The sequence below is a fragment of the Tachyglossus aculeatus genome, unplaced genomic scaffold (genome assembly GCF_015852505.1).
Source record: "Tachyglossus aculeatus isolate mTacAcu1 unplaced genomic scaffold, mTacAcu1.pri scaffold_122_arrow_ctg1, whole genome shotgun sequence".
Taxonomy (NCBI): Eukaryota; Metazoa; Chordata; class Mammalia; order Monotremata; family Tachyglossidae; genus Tachyglossus; species Tachyglossus aculeatus.
The window spans coordinates 1235788-1246677 of NW_024044851.1; the positions used below are offsets into that span (position 1 = coordinate 1235788).

The 10890-nt window shown below is 48.9% G+C and overlaps 1 pseudogene; it reads right to left on the reverse strand.

The window, feature by feature from the left end:
• Positions 1-411: 411 nt before the first annotated feature.
• Positions 412-9162, reverse strand: LOC119922728 (annotated as a pseudogene).
• Positions 9163-10890: the final 1728 nt, after the last annotated feature.

Genomic DNA, 10890 nt, shown 5'->3' on the forward strand with positions numbered 1-10890 from the left:
TGCCATGGTGCAGTTTGGGGGCTAGAACGGAGGGAGCCTGGACGCTGGGGAGGTGAGGCAGAGCAGAGGAAATCGGGGGTTAGTCTGGAAGACCTCTTGGAGGAGTTGAGCTTCCAGTAGGGCTATGAAGGCGGGGGTGGGGATGGGAGGAAGCCTGCTAGTTTGGCGGATGTGAGGAGGGAGGGCATTCCAGGCCAGAAGCAGGACGTGGGCCAGGGCCAAGGGCGAGACAGGAGACAACGAGGCACAGTGAGGAGATTAGCAGCAGAAGAGCGGAGTGTGCGGGCTGGGCTGTAGAAGGAGATATTTGAGGTGACGTTGGAGGGGGTAAGGGTATTATGCTGCAATGCTGCCAAGGCCTAACTATGCCGGACCACCCGCTGGGGGCAACTGAGGGACGTGAGCGAGTCTTCAGGAGTCCCAGTGCAGGCGGCGACGAGCCCTCGGTCGGACCGAGGCTCTTCGGGGAATCCGCAGGAACCGCAGCTTGTGTCTGGAGATGGGTCGGGGAGAGGAGACCACAGGCTTGACGCAGAAGTCCTCACTGTCGGTCAGTGGATTGGACCTGGCCCTGGCCTGCGCTGCGAGGGAGGAGAGGCTGTAATTGGTCACCCGGTCTGACTTCAGGACGGAGCCATCCATCCAGTTCAGTGTCGGGACCTCCAGCCCTGACTACTGGGAGCCAAAGAATCTCTGGAAGGCCATCTCCAGCTCATTCACGGTGATGGCTTTACCGTCCGGCAGAACCTGTAGGAAGAGAGGGCAGAAGATGTTGTCACTACCAAAGAGAAAGCAAACGCTTCTTCTTTCAATACTAACCAGGTCCCCTACGGAAGTACATTTAGACGCTACTGAAAGAACCAAGGGGCAGAAAGTTCCTCTGACAAGATTTCACCCAAAACCCTTTCCGGAGGAAAAGATACGGGTACCCAGTATCGGTACGGGAAAACGTAGCCCAGATGACGTTCCGGCGACTGCTTTAAAAAAAAAGGGTTATTCTTATTAAGTGCTATGGGCATCTCGCGGGACTCTACAGCCCTCCCCCCCTTATAATCCTAACCCCTCTTTTCCGGCAGGGTCACGTGACCTCCGGAATTTCAGCTACTGTGCCAATCCGCCAAACCTAGGGGCAACCCCATGAAGAAAGTACTCACCTGGAATGGCACTGGGCTGCTGATGGACGGGGTGGAGCCAGTCTTCTTGGAAGAGGGGGTCACGAGGCTCTTGCCACCTGAAGATAAACAAACACACTTAATGAGGCGGGGTGGCAGGAGAGAGACAGGTGTTCCCCGCCTCGAACTCCATGCCCATTCAAGACATGGCAGGTTCCCAATAGGAGCGGATATAGGAGGGGAGTGTCGGAGAGGAATTCTGGAGGTCCCGCAGACAGGTCAAGAAGAAAGGGGCCGGCTTTATCGCCAGAAGTGGGTTGGCAGGATAGGACTCTGAGAAGAAGCAGGAACGATAGGATGTGAGGGAGGAAAAAAGAAAGGCGGAGGACTTACCTGCAGCCAGCGGAGAGACCTGGACACAGCGGTGCTTGGCAGCCTGGGTGGCGTCCTCATCGCAGCTGGAACGAAGGAGCAACGAACGGGATCTCGGGATCCCGGGATCTCCTCGCTGGGGTAGCTGTCCATGCCTGCATTGGGTGCTGGAGGAATTGGCATAAGAGCTTCGAGGCAGGGCCTGGCAGACGGCAATTCTGAAAGGCAAAGAGTCAGATATATCAAACCAATGCAGTCACCATGCCAACCCATCCGTCCTCAGATCAGCAGTCAAGGAATCCTGTCCTTGTAGTGCACCCAGGGACCAGCGGCTTCCCAGATCCCGAGGGACCCAAGCGCTCTCCAGCCAGAGGTCACTTGAGCCCGGTCTCCAGCTTGCGGCTTTGGAGGTGGATTACTCCGAACCTGGATTTACCTGATTGAGCCTGCCTAACGTTACATGGCGGATAGGGTCCTTCAGAGAGATAATCTAATACATCAGGAGGGAGGGCCCAGCTGGATTCATCTTTAGCGATGAGCTCTTCAATGATTTGCTCCAACTCTTCTTGGACCTCTGCCGGTGGGGACGGTATCTGTTGCAGAGCTGGGGCGGGAGAAGTTGGTCCAAGGGAACTGGAGCGCCCTGGAATTGGAGGAACCATTAGTCATTTGGCATGTGCGGGCAAGACTGTCCAGAATCTGCATGTATCCAAGGTCCCTGGGCAGCGTGAACGGAAGGAAACAAACCAGATGGGGAGAAGGATGGTCAGACCAGGGAGTAGCAGCAGGTTGGAATAATAATGGTATTCGTTAAGCGTTTACTGGATGCCAAACAATTTTCTAAGCGCGGGATTGTAGGGAAAATCAAGCAACTGCATAAGATGGAGAGGGACCACCTTAGAAACACCCAGGCCAGGCAATCATGTCCTGACCCATGGATGGCAGGGCTGAAAGGCAAAGAATCAGAGTTACCAGCTCATTGCAGTCTCTCTCCCCGTTCTCGGAGAAGCACTTTAGGAATTCAGCCTGACAGGTTCACGGATGATGATGTGTAACGAAAACTCCAGACGGATCCTGGCTCTGGGAGAAGGTGAGGCATGGTGGCACCAAGCCGGGAAAGACCGTGGCCCCGATGGTCACGCACAAATGTACCTAGTGGCTCCTGAGCTCCACACTAGCTCAGGTGCTCTCCGGCCAGAAGTGCCCTGACCCCGATCCACGCCTGAGGTGGCAGTTGATTCTCTCGAAATCATACCAGAAATATCCCATTGGACCGGCTTCCCCGTGTTTGGTGGGTAGGGTCCTCCACAGAGATACTCCAGTACACTGGCAGGAAAGGTCCGGCATGATTGATCTTTGGCATTGAGCTCTTGAATGATTTGCTCCAAGTCTTCTAGAGCCACCTCCGGTGATGACGGTCTCTTTTGAGAAGCTGAGGCAAGGGAAGCCGGTCCAAGTGAGCTGGATCGTCCTGTGAATGGAAGAAATCATGAATCAGTTGGCATGCACGGGTAAGGCTGCTCCAAATCGGCAAGGACCAAGGGCACGGTGAAAGGAAGGAAGCGGAAAATACTCGGAGAGGAATGTCAGGGCAGCAGGTATCATTAGGCTACGTAAGGAGAAACGGGTAGCTTGGCATGAGATGGAAACTCTAAGAAACACCCGGGCCAGGCAATCACGAGCTGCCTCGTGGATGGCAGGGCTGAAAGGCAAAGCCTCAGATCTATCAGCCTAGGGCAGTCTCCAATACCAACCCGTCCTACTCTCAGATTCGGGGAATTCAGGCCGCCAACTCCACCGAGGAAAATGTGAAGGGGAAAATCCCCTCCTGTAATGAGTTTACAGTCTAGAGGAGGAGACAGACATTAACATGAATAAATAAGTTATTTGTAATAAATAATTTAAATATATGTACATACGTGCTGTGGGGTTAGGGGTGGGGTGCATATCAAATGTCCAAAGGTCACAGATCCAAGTGCTTAGAAGATGTAGAAAGGGGAGGGAGCCAGGGAAAATCAGGGAAGGTCTCTTGGAGGAGATGTGACCTTACTAAAGCTGTGCATGCGGAGCTGGAGGGAGTTCCAGGCCGAAGGCAGGACGTGGGTGAGGAGTCAGTTGTGAGATAGACGAGATGGAGGAACAGTGAGTAGGTTGACACATTAGAGGAGGGAGGTGTGCGGGCTGGGCTGTAGCAGGAGAAGTGTGAGGTGAGTTAAGAGGTGACGAGGTGTCAGATGGCTTTAATGAGAATGGTCACGGGTTTCTCTCCAATGCAGAGGGGGACGTGCAAGCACTGGAGTGTCTTGAGGAATGGGGAGACGTATATGGAATTTTTTAAGAAAACTGATCTGGGCAGCAGAGTGAAGTCTGGGCTGCAGTGTGTAGATCTAGGAGGCAGAGAGAGGTGAGAGAGAATTTCCACTCCCCAGGAGACTCCATCAGCCCTCACCCTTGGGTGATTCACTTCCCCAGGAATTCCCTACCTCCACACCAGCTCCTTCTGGAGCTCCATCCTACTCCCCTTGAGGTACACTTCCCCCAGCACTTCATTCCCCTGCCCCTAAGGTTCACTGTCCATGTAAATCCTCTCCCCGCTTCTACAAACGGATCACTGCTTTTGGAGAGTCACTGCACCCCTCTCTTAGAGGGGTTTGTTCCCTCTACAAGTCCATCCCTCTCTCCCCAGCAGTTCACGCCCACTGGAACGCCATCCCTCCCTCCCTCACCCCCCAAACTAGTGGTTTGTGTACCCTGGAAATCCATTTCCCCCGGCCCGCAGTGGTTCACCCTGGCTCTACATTTATACCCTGTCACCACCACCACTCCCGTGGAACTACACACCTGTCGTTTTGACTCACTCTCCCTGAAACGTCCTCTCCCTCCCCAAGTAGTACATTCCACCTCGAACTCCAGACCCTGTCCCCCGTGGTACATTCCACCTCGAACTCCCACCTTCTTCCCACTCCCAGCTCAACCTTAGTAGTTCAGTCCATCCCTCCAGACATAATTTGTACATTCTTACTCCAGCCCAGCCAGCAAAATTTGTTCCTCTAATGCCAACCTGCTCACTGCACCTCGAGCTCCTCTGTTTGGCCCCCGATTGCTCTCCCACATCCTATTTCTAGTCTGCAATGCCCTCCTTCTTTACACCCGACAATTAGCCTCCCTACTTTCAAAACCTTACCCATGGAACATCTCCTTCAAGAGGCCTTCTCGGACTAAGCCCTCATGACCTCTTCTCTTACTCCCATCTGTGTCACCTTTGCACCCTTCAATCCCCCTTCCTCAGCCCCACAACACTTATGTCCCTAGCCGTCAGTTATTTATTCATATTAATGTCTGCATCACCCTCTAGACTGAAAGCTCCTCGTGGGCAGGGTAGGTATCTACCAACTCTGTTATACTGGGCTCCCCTAAGTGCTTAGTACAGGGCTCTGCACACAGTAAAGGTTCAGTAAACTTGATTGATTAGAAAACAGACTAAACCATGGGACCGAGCCATCATTGTTTTAATAACGAAAATAATATCTGTGAGATCTAGTATGTGCTTGCACTGTGCCAGGCACTGTGCTAAGCACTAGGGTAGGTATAGTGGGGCTCACGTATCCACAAACGATTAGTTTATTTTGAGCTATGAAATCTTCATCAGGAGAAGTCTTCGAGATGGCCCAATAAACCACCACTCTAATTAGGTGTCTCATCCATTGCCTCAGTCATAAAATTATTACCCTAGAGCAAGGGGGCAGGGGCAAGGAAGAGAGAGGGAGGATTATGAATTGACCCCCTGCCCCTCCCACAGCGACGCTGTGTTTCCCATTCCCTGTCATTCCCCTGCCCTTCCTCTCTGTCTTCCAGATGGATGGGGACACAGACAGACTCACCCCTGAGGACCTAGAATGCAGCGTTCTGTGTTTCGGGCGCCTCCTAGCCACCAGACATGACTCCTTTCTCTTCGCGTAGGATCACGTCTTCTGACTGGCAGGTGCCAACCTGAGGACGCAATTCATTAGTGGATTATCAACCAACCCCTAACTAGGTGAAGACAGATGAGATAGGGACCACACAGCTGCTTCCGCTAGCCAAACAAACACGTCTTATGCTAGCACCTCTCTGATCCCCAGTCTCACCGACTCACCCACTGTCCATGTAGGAGAGAGTTCTGCTATTGAATTCCCACTTTAAAGATAAGGAAGCTGAAGTTCAGAGAAGTTCCCCCGGGCCCTACCCACCAACGCATCTTCTCCCATTAAGCCTTCTTTTCCCCAACTGGTTCTCCCTTCTGCATTGTCTATACACTTAGATCTAGAACCTCTAGAGAATTGATATTCGCCCCATCCTCAACACGACAGCACTATGTACACATCTTTCAATTATATATTTCAAATGACATTCATATTAATGTCTTGTCTCCCCCTCTAGATTGTAAGCCCATTGTAGGCAAGGGATGTTTCTGCTAATTCTCTTGTATTGTACACTCCCAAGCACTTAGAACATTGTTCTGTACATCGCAAGCACTCAATTAGTACCACTGATGGATTGATCACGGGTTGGGATGTGTGTGTTAGATTGTTGCATTTTACTCTCCCAAACTCTATGTATGGTGCTCAGCACACAATAAGCGCTTAATGAATACAACTGACTGACTGACTAACTGACTGATTAAGTCCCGTATCTGAGAATATACAGCAGGCAAGGATCAGAGTGGTTATTTGAAATCAGGTCTCTGGACTTCCAGTAGTGTGCACTGTCCACTAGGTCATGCTGCTTCTCCTCTACTACTACTTAGTAATCAATTACAGAGAAACAGCGTGGCTCAGTGGAAAGAGCACAGACTTTGGAGTCAGATGCCACGGGTTCAAATCCCGGCTTCGCCAATTGTCAGCTATGCGACCTTGGGCAAGTCACTTAACTTCTCTGTGCCTCAGTTCCCTCACCTGTAAAATGGGGGTTAAGACTGTGAGCCTCCCGTGGGACAACCTGATCACCTTGTAACCTCCCCAGCTCTTAGTACAGTGCTTTGCACATAGTAAGCGCTTAATAAATGTCGTTATTATTATTATTAATTAATCAATCAATCAATGGCTTTTATTGAGTGCTTCCTGGGTACAGAGTAGCGTACTGAGTACTTAGGGGACTCCAATACAACATCATTGGTGGGCATGTTGCCTTCCCACAACAAGCTTACAGTCTAGAGGTGGGAGAGACATTCATATGAAGAAATAAATTATGACTATAGACATAAGTGTTGTGGAGCAGAGGGTGGGGCGAATATCAAGCATTTAAAGGATACAGATATGAATGCCTAGGTGACACAGAAGGGAGAAGGAGTAGGGGAAAAGAGGGCTTAAACGGAGAATCAATCAATCAATAAATCATCATCATCATCATCAATCGTATTTATTGAGCGCTTACTATGTGCAGAGCACTGTCCTAAGCGCTTGGGAAGTACAAATTGGCAACATATAGAGACGGTCCCTACCCAACAATGGGCTCACAGTCTAGAAGGGGGAGACAGAGAACAAAACATATAAACAAAATAAAATAAATAGAATAGATATGTACAAGTAAACTAAATGAATAGGGTAATAAATACGCACAAACATATATATATATATACAGGTCCTGTGGGAAAGGGAAGGAGGTAAGGCGGGGGGGGGGGGATGGAGAGGGGGAGGAGGGGGAGAGGAAGGAGGGGGCTCAGTCTGGGAAGTGAAAGCTATTCTGAAAGTGAATGGTATTCTGGCGAGACACAGAAACACAAAAAGGAAGTAAAAAGAGGAAGGATAGGTTGGCTTTCTCCCAGAAACTCCTATAATTTTCCATATTTCGGGTGTGGAAAATATGGCTTTTATCTCACACCATTAGATTATTATTCCTCTGAACTATGTCATGGGAATTATCACACCCAACCTAGGTGTTCTTGTAAGATAGCCAGAGACAGATGCACGGTTCTGGGAGTCAGAGGACCTGGGATCTAATCAAGGCTCTGCCCTTTGTCTGCCGTGTGACCAAGGGCAAGTCACTTCACTTTTCTGTACGTAAGTTACCTTTTCTGTAAAATGGCTATTAAGAGTGTGGGACAGGGACTGTGTCCAACCTGATCATTCTGTATCTACCCCAGAACTTAGTAAAGTGCCTGGCACAAAGTAAGCACTTAACAAATACAGTTTTTATTACTATAATCATCATTAATTATTATCCTTGCTCTTTTCATCTTAAAAACTGTTAAATTTAATGCACAATATAGAACAATTGAAGATAGCACCCAGGTATCCAGCTCGCTGCCCAGTCCCCTGCAGCTCCAATCGATGAACTATATGGCTAAGGAATATAGATAGATAGATAGAGATAGAGATAGAGAGATAGATATAGATATAGATATCTATAGATATAGCTACCTATATATATAATGGCACAAAGCAAGCACGTAAAAATTACAAAGAAATAATGAAACCTTTATTTTCTTTAAAAAAGGAAGGTAGTCTTTCCCCACTTCAGAGAATCGAAACTATCCAGATCCTTTTTTCTGACGCCCAAGATAAAGTCCTAGGGATCCAAAAGGGTCCAAAAGTTTTTACCTCGGGCCTCACCCCAGAAAAAAACAGGAATGGATCATCGATATTTTGGGAGAAATACTTTTATCAGTTCTCTGGTTTATCCAGACTATGCTGCTTTTTCATATAATTTTGGACAGGCATCAGAGTGTTACGTGAACCTCCTCTTTATGAATGGTATTCAGTTGTGCTCAAGAGAAACCTCTCCCAATTCTTCTCAGAATATGGAAAAGGAAAGGAGCCTATTTCTACTACCATTTATTCAATCAATCAATTACATTTATCACATGCTTCCTGTGCAGAGAACTGTACTAGGCACTTGGGAATGTATAGTACAACAGACGTGGGAGATGTGATCCGTGACCATAAGGAGCTTACCATCTATTGTGTGCAGATCACTATACTGAGTGCTTGGGAGGGATTTCTCCGGCTCTCTGCAGTCTGACATTTCCTCCAGTCTTCAATACATCTCTACGTGGGTGTCTTCCTGTCATCTCAACCTTAACATGTCCAAAACAGAACTTCTTATCTTCCCACTCAAACCCTGTCCTCCTCACTTTCCCATCAATGTAGATGACACCATCATCTTTTCTGTCTCACAAGCCCATCACCTTGGGATTGTCCTTGGCTCCTCGATCTCATCCAACCCACATATTCAATCCATTACTAAATCCTTCCAGTCCCACCTTCACATCATAGCGAAAATCCACCTTTTCCTCCCCAACCAAACTGCCACTACGTTAGTACAACCAATCATCCTATCCTGCCTGGATTACTGCATCAGTCTCCTTGTTGACCTTCCAGAAATAGTTGACCTCCCTCCCCACACTCCAGTCCTTACTTCACTCTGCTGCCCGTATCCTATTTCTATAAAACGGTTAAGTCCGCATCTCCCCACTCCTCAAGCCTCTCCAGTGGTTTTCTGCTCCCACCCCTGTCCCACATCCAACAGAAACCTCTCAGGATCAGATTTAAAGCCCTTGTACAGCTCACTCCCTTTTACCTCACCTGGCTGCTCTCCTCCTGCAATCCAGCCCGCACACTCCCCTCCTCTAATGCCCACCTACTCACTGCACCTTGTTGTCCGCCATCAGACTTGGCATGACTGACTCCATCTTGTGCATAGCGACGGTAACCTTCCATTTTGTGCACGCTGACAGCAACTCCTTTTTGTATTTTATGCGAGGCTCAACAACAGAATGTCTTCAAGGACAGTAACAAGTAACACCCGTCTATGCAAGGTTGTAGGACCTATCACAAGTAACTCCTGTCTGTACAAGGCTGTGATAACAGAGACCAATGAAAATTCGACAACCATCCTGTCGGTCCTCATTGGTTCCTTGAAGGTACTCATTGCTCACTCCTGCATTGCTGTAACTCAATAAAGGACACAGTGGGAAGGGAACACGGGGCTGTTCATCACTCGTACCCCTCCAGGGTGAATGGGCGAGCAGTCAGCTTTCCTCCTTTACTGTTCTATCTGACCTCACGTCTCTGAGTCATTTTTCCTATCTGAATTATCACCTTGGGTTCTCGAACACTGCGGCCGTTATACACCAGGTAACTTATTTTGCACCCTACTTTCGATAACAACTTCAATCACTTCTGTCTCGCCGATGACTTCTTCCAAGTCCCGTCCCTACCCTGGAATGCCCTCCTTTTTCGTATCTGACGGACGATCATTCTCCCCGTCTTGAAAGACGGCCTGCAGGCCTATCTGCTCCAAGAGGCCTTTCCCTGACTAAGCCTTCATTTGCTCTTCTCCCAATCCCTTCTGTGTCTCCCTTATTTGCTCCTTTTACTCACCCCTCTCTCAGCCCCACAGCACTTATGTCCACATCTGTCATTTATTTATTCATATTAATTTCAGTCTCCCCATCTATACTGTAAGCTCCTTGTGGGCTGGAAATGTGTCTACCAATTCTGTGACATTGTTATATAATTTTCGTCCAACATTCAGTGCTGTGCTGTGCACATAGTAAGCGTCCAATAAATAGGACTGACGTATTGATTTATTTATCGATTTGCGTATCATTCGCAGTACTAATTGAAACTAATCCTCTTGTTTGAGGGACCGCAGATACCATTCGATCACGGGTTTCTCCCTAAATCCCGCTGGGAACGTGGGAACCTCCATCCCTCTGCAGACAAAAAAAGGAATCATCATCAGTTGAAAAATGAAGTCGCCCATACTGTCCATCTCCATCTTTATTTCAGAGTGTAGAGCATCGGTCAACATGGTGAGTACAATGCAACTGAGTGCTGGGTAGGGCTCGCCCCTTCATCAACTCTCCCATGTTCCCAGCAGTACCTCAAAATCTTATCTCCCATCTCCTCTCGAAATGCACCCCCTCCACCTGCGCCTCCAACCCCATCCCTCAGCAGCTATCAAAACAGCTGCCCCCTCCCTTCTTCCCTCCCTAACCACTATCTTCAGCTGTTTGCTCTCCAATGGCTTGTTCCCCACTGCTTTCAAACATGCTGATGTCTCCCATACCCTAAAAATCCCTCCCGTGTCCCCAGGGCTCCCTCCAGCTATCGCCGCATCTCTCCCCTACCATTCTTTTCCAAATTCCTTGAGCATGTTGTCTACACCAACTTTATCAAAATCCTCTCCTCCAATCCTCTCCTTGGGCCCCTCTAATCTGGCTCCTTCCCCCTTCACTCCACAGAAACCACTCTCTCAGAGGTCCCCAACGATCTCTGACTTGCCAAATCCAATAGCCTCTACTCCAGCGTAATCCTCCTCAGCTCTCAGCTGTCTTTAACACTGTGGACCTCCCCATTCTCGGAAACATAATGAAATCAATAATCCCCACAAAGACTCAGGGCAGGAGTTGCCCACTGTCCCG